Source organism: Acinonyx jubatus, chromosome X (genome assembly GCF_027475565.1).
Source record: "Acinonyx jubatus isolate Ajub_Pintada_27869175 chromosome X, VMU_Ajub_asm_v1.0, whole genome shotgun sequence".
Lineage (NCBI taxonomy): Eukaryota > Metazoa > Chordata > Mammalia > Carnivora > Felidae > Acinonyx > Acinonyx jubatus.
Window position 1 is genome coordinate 85,165,175 of NC_069389.1, and position 12,009 is coordinate 85,177,183.

The following is a 12,009-nucleotide window of genomic DNA, read 5'->3' on the forward strand; positions in this document are numbered from 1 at the left end:
AGGCTAATCTCATTGAGTCCCCAAGCTAAAGATTCAGTTCATCTCAAACTGGGGACTGCTGGTCTCCTTGCCAGATTTGGAAATAGAAGCATTTTCTGCTAGAGTTCATTTTGTTTTAGGTTTTTGAAAATGTTTACTTTTAGGAGAGAGTGCATGAGCGCAAGCAGGGGGAGGGGCAGAGAAAGAGGGAGACACAGAATCTGAAGTGGGCTCCAGGCTCTGAGCTGTCAGCACAGAGCCCAATGCGGGGCTTGAACTCACGCAGCACAAGATCATGACCTGAGCCAAAGTCAGACGCTTAACTGACAGCCACCCAGGTTCCCCCCTGCTAGAGTTCATTTAATTTGACTATTAATAACATGTAGCCCTTGACCTGAAGTTTATTAGGATCATACAAAAAGCCTGAAATTAAGAAAAACGCCCCCTCTTAGTGATCTTGCCTCCTGCCATCTCCCTCTTACTAACTCTTGGTGGAGGGGTGGGGAGGGGAAAAGGCTTCTGGAAAGGAATCTGGTTATTGGCGGCACCTCCCCCACAAATAACTCTAGAAGTGAGGGTGAAGGAAGAAAGTTCTGCGCTGTTGGTGGGCCCACCACTCAAGACTAGGGACCACTGAGGGAGTAAAGGTCCTGTTTGTGAAAATAGCCATTACATTTGGTGAGGAGATGGAGTCAGCCTCCTACCTTTCAGTCTGCACCCCTAGTCTCCAGCCAGATGCCTCTTCAGTTGAAGGGCTCCTGGAGCCCTGAGCCCCAGCTTCCTCTGCCTCTGGTCTCCCCTTGCCCTGCCTTTGCTGGGCATTTTGTCTTTGTTGCCCTTGATGATGCTTCTTGCCACCAGTGCATACACAATATGACCAAAAGAGGTTTGGCTGGAGGAGCACCATGCATCTTGGGAGTCCTCTAGGGATGCCAGAGCACCCCTCCCCCATCACATAACTGGGGTCGCCAGTCATACATTACTGCCCGCTCAATGGCTGCCAGTGGGAGAAGAGGATTAGAGTTAACAAACCATGGGGGCAGGAACATACTGGAAGTTAATTCACACCTCATTTTCAGGCCAAGGATTGACCTTGTGCCTGTTAGTCATTTGCTGCCTTTTGCCAACTGCTGGCTCCCCCGGAAGACTGTTCTTACCAGCTCATCCTTTTGCAAGTGATTATCCCAAAGAATACACCATGATATCTCTACCCTCCCGCACACACACACTAGTCATTGGCCCCTCGACACAGCTGCTCGGAACAGGTGGCTCCTGTCAGGTCACGGTTTAAAGGCAAGAATGCTACAGCTAGACTCCCCCCACCCCTTGTGCTTTACTCCTGCCATGTTTCAAGGTCTGCTTCTCTCTTGCAGATCTTTTTTCTACTAGTCTGAGACTCCTTGTTGAAGAAGAAAGCAAATTCTTCCCTGAATCCTGATAAAGTTCGATGCTCCATAAACTCTTTGATAAAACCGTTTCCTCTAAGTCCCATGTTTCAAAGCATAGTTATTTACAACTGTAGGGGAGCTAAGAGAGCGACAGGCATATTCAGACCCGGACAGCCTGTGGTAATGATTGTCTAGTTCTCTCCATGGCCCCGAAGATCGCCAAGGGAAAGGGCTTGTGGGGGCTAGATTCCCCCCACTCTGCCCTTCCTGAGACCACTCTTCTGTCTAAGCACAAGGGGCTACGAGAAAGAAGACACTCCTTCTCAACCACCATCCCCTCGCTGCCTCTCTCTCCTTCCTGGGAAGGCCCAGATGCCCTTAGCCACTGATGTTACTTTTTTTTTTCAAGTGAGCTATACACCCGATGTGGGGCTCAAACTCACAACCCCGAGACCAAGAGTCATTCATAGGCTCTACTGACTGAAGCAGCCAGGCGCCTCAGCCTTTGATGTTGCTAAGTAGTCTTGCCATGAAGCTTCTTAGGCCTGCTGTTCTTTTGGAGGATGTTCCCTTGGTTTTTCATTCACAGAATGAAGGGGAAGAAGAGACAAAGGGGCAGGGTAGCTCTCTCCAGCCCAGCCCTTGCTCACCTCCCCAGCCCCAGAGACCCTGAAACCTGGCTGGCTCCTTGCTGCAGCTTCAGTCCATGTGGGTGTGATCCTCTTTGTTGCTGGCCTATTGTATGCCCCTTGGTGACAGCCTACTGTCCCTGCCCATGCCCTAAGCCACCAGAGTGAGACTCTTCTCCATCTTTCCCTTTCCTGAGCTCTTTTCCCCCAAGATAGACCTCCAGTAGCTCAGCTACCAACTATAAAATTACAAAGAGGGGGAGGGGAAAGCTGATTTGAAAGCAAAATCAAACCGTGCAGTGTGGCAATAGGCCTTAATCTCATTTTCCTCCACCCGGCTTTGTGTTTTCAACTGGCTCGCATCTTTTATTTTTCAAGTCTCCACTGCCACACTTGGCGTGTCCATTCACTGCTACAGCTGGCTCTAGTTGTTTCATCCATATAGTTGCCACAAACCCACTCACATCTTGTGGTTCTGATCCAGGCTTTGAATATAAGACAAAAGAGGGCATCCAGGCTTGACCAATCCATTTTGCCTGGGCAACACACAGAGCAGAGTTTTTCTGCCTCTGTCATGGAAATCAGCCTGGAGTCACACTACCCAACTTTTCTCCTCACCTTCCAAGTTCTTGGGGTAGGGCCTCCGGTGACAAGGTGGATGGGGACTCTGTGGTGCTGCAGGGGCTACAGCCAGGCAGGGGAGGAGCACCATGAGGAGAGGGCCACCCAGTAGAGGTTGAAGCCTGGCTTGAGGACACTGCCCTCTCTGGTCCCTTTCCTGCAGCTATCACCTGGCCCTCGGGCCCTGTCACTACAGACAAACTGCCACTAGGGGGAGCCAAGCAGAGGCTGGAGGGAACGGGCACCTGGGAAAAATGGCTCAGGGCTTGAGACTCCTAAGCCCCTACTGGTCCTCCAGGTCCCCTCTTCCCCTTAATGTCCCCAGCAGCCAGGGAACAACACGGTGCCAAATTCATTCAGCACACGACAAGTTGCACAAAGTGTAAGTACATAGCTCCGTGTCTTTTCATGAACCAAGTGCTGTGCCAGATGCTAGGAACACAGAATCTGACAAGGTCCCCCACCTGGAGGCACTATGGTCTAGGGAGGGAAACAGGGCATTGGTGTGATAAGGGTGACGATGAGGCAAGAGCAAGGTTCAATGGGAGCACAAGAGGTGAGCAACTCAGTCAATGTTGGGAGTCAGGAAGACATCCTGGAGAAAATTATTTTGACTTTTGAAGCAGTTGATTAGAAATTGGCTAAAGGCGGAATGGGGAGAAGGATTTTTCAGGCAGACAGAATAGCATGTGCTTACCTGGGCACCCAAAAGAATGTGGCAGGTGTGTATGTGCGTGCACACGTGTGTGTTTGAGAGTAGGATGGGGAGCTGTGACCAGGGATGGGGCTGGTGAGACCAGACCACAAAGGATCTTCTTTTTTTAAAGTTTATTTATTTATTTTGAGAGAGAAAGAGACCGTGCGAGCAGCGGAGGGGCAAAGAAGGAGAGAGAGAATCCCAGGCAGGCTCCATGCAGTCAGCACAGAGCCTGACGTGGGGTGTCACCTCATGAACCATGAGTCAAGATCAAGAGTCAGATGATTAAACCACTGAGCCACCCAGGTGCTCCCAGGAAGGATCTTATAAGTAGAGCAACCACACACCTATGGTCCCGGTGTATTTATTGATAGCGCCCCCTTTCACTCTCAAAAATGCCCTGGTTTGGATAACAATGCAAGCCTATAATATGGTAACCCTACTTGTAAGACATGCTAAAGTGTTTGAACTTTATCCTGGGAGCAAAGAGGAGCCACCCAGGGGTTTCGGCAGGGTGCTGCTGACTGGATCAGAGTCACTCAGTTAAAACAGAATGGCAGTGAGGTGAAGAGTGGATGTGGGGTGGGCAGCAAGCGTGAAAGAGGAAGTGCAGGTAGGAAGCCGTGCAGTTGTCCGAGGGGAGGATGAGGGCAGCCGAGGTGAGAGAAGTGCTGGTGGAGAGAAGACCAATTTACAGTAGATCCGGGAGGAAAGTGCCACAGAACTGGGTGACATTTTGTTTTAATGTCATGATTGAGAGAGGAATCCAGGACAACTTCCATTCTTCTGGATGAGTGCACGGCGGTCGCTGGTACTGTGGACTATGGGGATGATGCTGAAGTCTGGTTGTGGAATTGCTCAGTTTAAGGTACCTGGGACACCTCACCAGGAGGACTCAATGGGCAGCCATGGCAGCCAGCAGAGAAGTGGCCGTCAATACATTTTTGCCCAGATGCCATCTCCAGACAGTCATGAAGCGGTGGGGCTGGAGACCAGCCTTGAGTACTCTGGGTGTGTGAATCCAAAGGACAAGGAGAAGTAGGGGAGGTTATGGAACCAAAAGAAAGGTGGGAGAACAATGGAGAAAGGTAAAAAGGGTTTTAAATGCACAAGATAAAAATCTGGGCTACAGGTTACTTAAAGGGGGAAAATAAATAGAAGCCAACAGAAGGTTCTAAAAGAAACGAGTGGAGGTCTGTTGAAAATTATAGACAGCCTAGGGCAGCATTACAGACAATTTGGGAAACATGCCTGTGAAAAGCCTTCACTCATAATATGTCACTTCATCACAATGACAATTATTTCAGTATATTTAGGAGGGATACAAAAGTGAAGGAAGAGCAGCAGTAGCAGGTTAACTAAAGAAGATCTACAGTAACCGTTTTAACAGGTGCAAGGCCAGACTTGGAAGGCTACATCAGCAACCCAGATAGGGAATAGCAATCAGAGGCTCATCTAAAGGGGGACAAGGGCTTCAGAACCCTGCGTCCATGCTGAACAGACTCCCTATGCTTTATTAAATATCAAAATATTTTGAGATAATTGTAGATGCACATGTAGTTATGAAAAATAATAGAGATACCAAAAGCCCTTCACCCAATTTCTCCTAATGTAGGTAACATCTTGCAGAACTGTAGTATAACATACAAACTGGAAGTGATTCACTGATACAAACAAGATATAAACAGCACGATTCATCACCACAAGGAGCCCTTCATTGCCTTGAAGAGCCACAGCCACTTCCCTTGAACCCCAGCACCCTCATTAATCCCTGGCAATTAACTCATCTATGCTCCATTTCCAACATCTTATCATTTCAAGAATGTTGTATAAATAGAATCATACAACATATAATCTTTTGGCTTTTTCTTTAAACTCAACCTGATTCTCTGGAGATTCACCCAAATTGCATTTCAATAGTTTGTTCCTTTTTAGTGCCGAGTAGAATTCCATGGTATACATATACCAATTTGTTCAACCATTTATCCATTGAAGGATATTTGTGTTTCCGAGCTTTGGCTCTGGAGAATAAAACCATTATTGACACTCATGTACTGGTTTTTGTGTGAGCCTAAGTTTTTAATTCTCTAGGATAAATGCCCAGAAATGCAGTGGCTGAGTCGTATGGTAGTGGCACGTTCAGTTGTTTGTTTTTTTTAAGACACTGCCAAACTGGTTTCCAGAGTGGTTGGACCATTTCACATTCCTACCATCAATGTGCGAGTGGTCTGGCTTCAAAACCTCTACAGAAACGTAAAGATGAATGGAAATTAAGATGGATACACAAGCGCTTCAGCAAGGCTTGATGTTGAACTGAACAAGTTTTTCTCCTCCTCATTCTTGAAGCCTCTCCTCTCCTCTTCACTTGTTTTTCTGTAGAATCCTTCGTTTCAGGAGCTTGATATGGATATTGACATCTCCCTGACCTCAATGTATACTTAGTAATGAGACTGGGATGGCCGGCACCTGCGCTAGTCTAGTCGTGAGACTACCTCGAAGACATGATGAAAGTAGCTGGCAGCACAACAGCACATATTAGATTCCTATGAAAGCTGCCCAGATCCTGTATTTTCCTATAAAACCCCTCAGCCTCTTCCTACCCCACCCCCAGGTGGGTCTACAGTTTTGAAGGCATCGGCTTTCTGCAGACTCGTTGCCTGGCAAAGTAATAAAAGTATTGTTCCTCTTTATCCCCAAACTCCGTCTTTGTGTTATATTACGTCTCCAGAGCACAAAGGTCAGTTTTCTGCAAGAAAACAAGAGTTTCTCTGCATCCTCACCAGCATTCAGTGGTGTCACTATTCTTTTTTTAAATTTTAGCTATTCTGATAGGTATGTAGTGATGTCTCACTGTGGTTTTCGTTTTCATTTCCCTAGTGGCTCATGATGTTGAACATCTCTTCGTGTGCTTATTTGCTATCCTTATATCCTCTTTGCTGAAGTGTCTGATCCAACCTTTCAAAGCTCTCTGTTTTAGCTGGCTCCCTCTGACACTGCTCCAGCGCTGGAAGGGGGAATCGGCATCACCGTTGGGGTTTGAAGTACGGGTCCCACTCAGCCTCTGTTGATAAGACCAAGTAGGGAGCCTCCAAGTTACTGCTGGATTGGGACTTCCGGCTTCCACTAGGCCTCTGCTGATACCTCCTGGCCAGGAAGGGTAGGAGTTCCTTGTAACTGCTTCCCCCACTCCCCATGACTTCTTGTGAACTCCTCCCCCCACCCCCCATGACACCACACAGTTGGAGGAGTGTGGTCTCCTTACTGCTGGGTGATGGTGAAAATCTTAAACTCTCCACTTGATCTGACACTACCCAGCCAGGAAGGATAGTGGGAATGGAAGTCTGGGCTCCCCATGTGGTCTCCACTGATACCTCAGGAGGAGGGAATCTCATTATCATTCAGCCAGATGAAAGTCCCGCCTCTCTACTCAGCCTCCTCTGAACCCTCTTGACAGGGGGTACAGGCAAGGGCTTGGGGTGCTCATTATAGCTTGAAGTCGAAGTCTCTGCTCTCCACGTGTCCTTTGTTGGCAAGGGTGGGGCCACAGTTTTTCCTGTGCTGTTTGGCTACAGTAGAGAGATCAAGATCTAAAATTTTCTGTTTTCTTAGGCTGCCCTTTTCCTAGAGAGAGATGACTTTTGCCAGGGTTCTTCTGCCTGCACCTATTGGTGTTTCCCAGTTATCAGCTTCTTCAGCTCCAAGTCTGGAATATATGAGGCAAAAAAGAAAACCCAGGAAACTCCTGATCATGTTGTTCCTTGTGTCAGAACCCCCTAGCTGCTCTGCTTTCTCTCCCTCTTTCAGAGTCTTCCATGGTTGTTTTATATATAATGTCCAGAGTTTTCAGCTCAGGTATTCAGAAGGAATAGGCAAAAGTAAGTCCACTTGATCTTTCTAGAAATTTGTATGTCTTTGAAGAAACCAAAACTTGTTGTCATATAAACACATAGGGAAGGGCACAGCTCACTAAATTTTCACAAACTGAACATACCTAGCAACTGGATCAAAAACCAGAACATGACCAGCACCCCTTTCAGTCACTACTGTCCACACTACAGTAGCTACTACCTCTGTGGCTCTTACCTGGCTGGCCTGGCAGAAGGGCATCAACAGCTGGAGACTCACTCTGACTGGCTTAAAGTCTCTCCAGTGCGTGCATGCGTGTTCATGCGTGCATGCGTGTTCGTGAGTGCATGTGCACATGCCCTCTTGTGTATAAGCCCATGGGTTTTGGCACCCAACTTTTATCAATGTGACTTCCTTGCCAGACCCGTGGGTTTGAAAGTTCTTCACAGATCGGGGTTCAAATTTGAGTTCCATTATTAACCAGAAGTTCAGTGTACTAAGAGCATGGGCTTAGCACTGAGTTCAAATCCTCTACCACTCCTCAGCTGTGTGGTGAAGAAAAGGGCAATGACAGTGCAGACCTTTTGGTGGTGGTGTGAGGATTAAATGCAACAACTTGTGTGAAGTGCTTAGAACAGTGCTTGACCCATAAGCCCATCCTCAATCACTGGCAAGTATTACCATTATTAGTATTAAGGCTGCAGTGAATATTGAGCAATCTAAGTTATGTCAAGTACCTGATACAGTTGCTGGCATTCAGCAAGCAGGAATTCTCCTTCCTCCCTGCAGGGGACGATAAAGAGTCAAGTACCATCTGTAACTTTGTTCCCATGGGCTGGAGGGAGGGAAAAGCTTCAGTGGGGAGAGTAGCCATGATGTGTCATCCTTCTCGGGGCCTCCTGAGAATACGCAACATGCTCCCTTTTGACAGACTTCCTTCCCTGCTCAACAAGGTCAACTCCCACTGCCTCCCTTCATGCCCCTACTCAGGGCTCCATCAGCAAAGGTCTGGATGGAGTAGAAAGCAATGCTGAAGGGAAAGCCAGCCTGTTTCTGTAGATTGAAGTCTGATTGCCTCCCTAGCTCTAACACTATTTGACTTCCCTCTTAGTCTGGCAAAGGCCCTGGAAGTTTCCAGGCTACCACAACTCCATATCCCAGCCTGGCCTCTGTGAGTCTCTTCCTCTCTGTGGCAAACGGTGTGGGCTGCCACGCCCACGCCTGCCTTGGTGAAGCCCCAAGATGGCTTCCAGTACCTCACTTTGTGCATGAAGGGGAGAGTTTGTCACTAAATGTCCAAAATGCATTTTGACATAACCTCCATTTTTAAACTGTGTCACTACACATTTCTGTAAGGAGAGAAAGAGAGAGTATGTGGAAGTTAAACAGAGCTAAAGCATTCTAGCTCCCCAAAGTGTGGGGATCGGCTACGCTAATAATTGAATGTAATTTATGAACTCCCTACGCACCTTGTTCCACTGCAGAGAAATCTCTAGATTTATGGCATTGCCCTTCTCTCTGCAGACAGCAGAGGGCCTCATTAGCACAAACTCAATGTCACTGGCAAATATATGGGAAAGGAAGTTGGCCAAGGTTCTAGAAGCACAGTAAAACTTTGGTTAACAGAAATGTGCAAGAAAATTGGCTGTTCAGCTGAATTCTCTCTCCTCTCTCTCTCTCTCTCTCTCTCTCAAAAAAAAGACTTTTATAAGTAAGGGTTGAGAAAACCTTATTGTTCCTCCCCTTGTGGTTGAAAATTCATTCAAAATTCCCACATTGTCTTCACTGCCTCAACCAGTAATAGGGATCCCGGGTAGGGTCTCTAGATTTAGAAAATAAAAATACAGGATGTCAAATACAGGACATTATGTACTTTAAGAAATAAGCCTCTGAAAGATGGAGAGAGGATGGCAGAGGAGTTAGGGTCCCCACAACCTGAGAAACAGCATAGTGGTAAGTTTCCTGGATTTTCTTGCCCTGTATACCCTGGACTGGGCACTGGAGCAACGGGCAATCCAGAAATGCCAATGGGCACGGACAAAAGAAGCCTTAACAAAATCCAGCTGTTTCTAGGCAAAGGAACAGGAATGAGACAGCCTAACAAGACAGAAAACTTACAGACATTCACTGTGCCAGGGCAACCAGAGACCACAGCTCTATCTGCCCCAGGCCAGCAAAGGTCCAGTGGGAAGCCAAGATTTCCACATTCACTAGGCTGTAAGGAGGTGCCTCCAAGGTTTCACATGGGTGGTTTCAGAAAATGCCTAGCATGGGCCTGGGGCTTTCGCTTTTGCCACCTGACCATAACAAGACCCCTCACCCCATAGTGTCAGTGGGGGCACTCCCGCCCTTCAAAGTGGGGGCCTACCGGGGAATCCTGAACTCTCATTCCTGTTCAGCCTCTGGGTGTCACTGGAACCCCAATGGGAACCCTGGACTTCTATCTCTCCTGGCTTATGAGACCATGTCTTTCTTCCCTCACCAGCGTGGAGTCTGAGGAAGCTTGCTGAAATAGAAGCTTTAAATAAGACCCAGAGTCTCATTATACCCCAAATGTCGAAGTTGCAGTAACAAATGACTCGGATTTCCAAGAACCAGGAGGATCTCCGCCTCACTGAAGAAAGGCAATCAATAGGTGCCAACACCATGATGACAGAAATGTTAGAATTATCTGACAAAGATCTTAAAGCAGCCATCATAAAAATGCTTCAATGAGCAAATATGAACATGCTTGAAACTACTAAAAATTAATAGGCTCAGCAAAGAAATAGAGATATAAAGGGACAACTGGAGATTTTAGAGTTGAAGAAAAAAAAAAAAACAATGGCTAGACTCAACAGCACAACAGAGGGGCCAGAGGAAAGTGTCAGGGAGTGAACTCGAAGATACAACAACAGGCATGACTCATTCTGAACACCAGAGAGAAAATAGATTTGAAAGAAAAAGAAACAACAGAAACTTGGGGACTTTGTATGACTATAAAAAAAAATCTAACAGGGGCACCTGGATGGGTCAGTCTGTTAAACATCTGACTCTGAGTCAGGTCATGATCTCACAGCTCGTGAGTTCGAGCCCCACGTCAGGCTCTGTGCTGACAGCTCAGAGCCTGGAACCTACTTCGGATTCTGTGTCTCCCTCTGTTTCTCTGTCCCTCCCCTGCGTGCGCGCTCTATCTCTTTCTCAAAAATAAGTAAACATTAAAAAAACCTAACATTCATGACATCAGAGTTTGAGAAGGAGAGGAGAAAGAGGATGGTGCTACAAAAGGTACAAGAAGAAATAATGGTTGAAAACTTCCTAAATTTGGCAAAAGACATAAACCAACAGATTGAAGAAGCTGAGTGAGCCCCAAACAGGATAAAATCAAATATAATCCACACTGAAACACATCATGGTCACACTTCTAAAAACCAAAGACAAAAGGAGCTCCTGGTTGGCTCAGTTGGTTCAGTGTCCGACTTCAGCTCAGGTCATGATCTCGCGATTTGTGGGTTTGAGCCCCACAACAGGCTATCTGCTGTCAGCACTCTGGATCCTCTGGATCCCACTCTGGATCCTCTGTCTCCATCTCTCTGCCTCTCCTCTGTCTCACACATGCTCTCTCTCTCTCTCTCTCTCTCTCTCTCTCAAAAATAAATAAATATTTAAAAAATTTAAAAACCAAAGACAAAGAAAAAAATCCCAAAAGTAGGGAAAGAGAAATGATACCTTACCTATAGGGAAAAGGAAATTCAAATGATAGATTTCTCATCAGAAACTTCCTTCTCATCAGAAGGAAGTGCTGACAGAAAACTGTCAACCCAGAATCTAATGAAAATACCCTTCAGGAACAAAGGGAAAGAATCAAGGCATTCTTAGATAAAGGAAAACGAAGGACAGTGAGTCATCAGCAGACCTACTCTGAATTGACAAAAGAAGGAATCGAATCTTGGAACATCATGACAGAGGAAAGAACTCAAATATGGGTAAATACCATAGAAATACTTCTCTTGAGTTTTCTAAATTATGTTTGATGGTTGAAGCAAAACTTACAATCCTGCCTGATGTGGTTCTCAATGTATGTCGAATATTTAAGACAATTATATGCCTGTCAATTATACTTCAGTAAAGCTAGAAAAAAAATAAGGAATAGGGTAAAAGACAATTATGAATGGGAGAGGGTAAAGGGACATAAAGGGAGATAAGGTTTCCAGGCTTCACTCAAAATGGTAAAATGTCAGGGCGCCTGGGTGGCGCAGTCAGTTAGGCGTCTGACTTCAGCCAGGTCACGATCTCGCGGTCCGGGAGTTCGAGCCCCGCGTCGGGCTCTGGGCTGATGGCTCAGAGCCTGGAGCCTGTTTCCGATTCTGTGTCTCCCTCTCTCTCTCTGCCCCTCCCCCGTTCATGCTCTGTCTCTCTCTGTCCCAAAAATAAATAAACGTTGAAAAAAAATTAAAAAAAAATGGTAAAATGTCAACACCAGTAGGCTGTGATAAATTACATATATTTTATTTTATTTTTTATTTTTATTTTTTGAGAAAATTTTTAATGTTTATTTTTGAGAGACAGAGACAGAGTGTGAGCGGGGGAGGGGCAGAGAGAGAGGGAGACACAGAATCCGAAGCAGTCTCCAGGCTCTGAGCTGTCAGCACAGAGCCCGATAAGGAGCTTGAACCCATGGACTGCAAGATGATGACCTGAGCCAAAGTCAGACACTCAACTGACTGAGCCACACAGCTGCCTGATGTATATTTTATATAATGCCTAGAGCAATCACAAAAAAGTTATACAAAGACACGCACCCCAAAGCACTAAAGACACAGGCATACTTCATTTCATTGTGCTTTGCAGATATCGAAGGTTTGTGGAA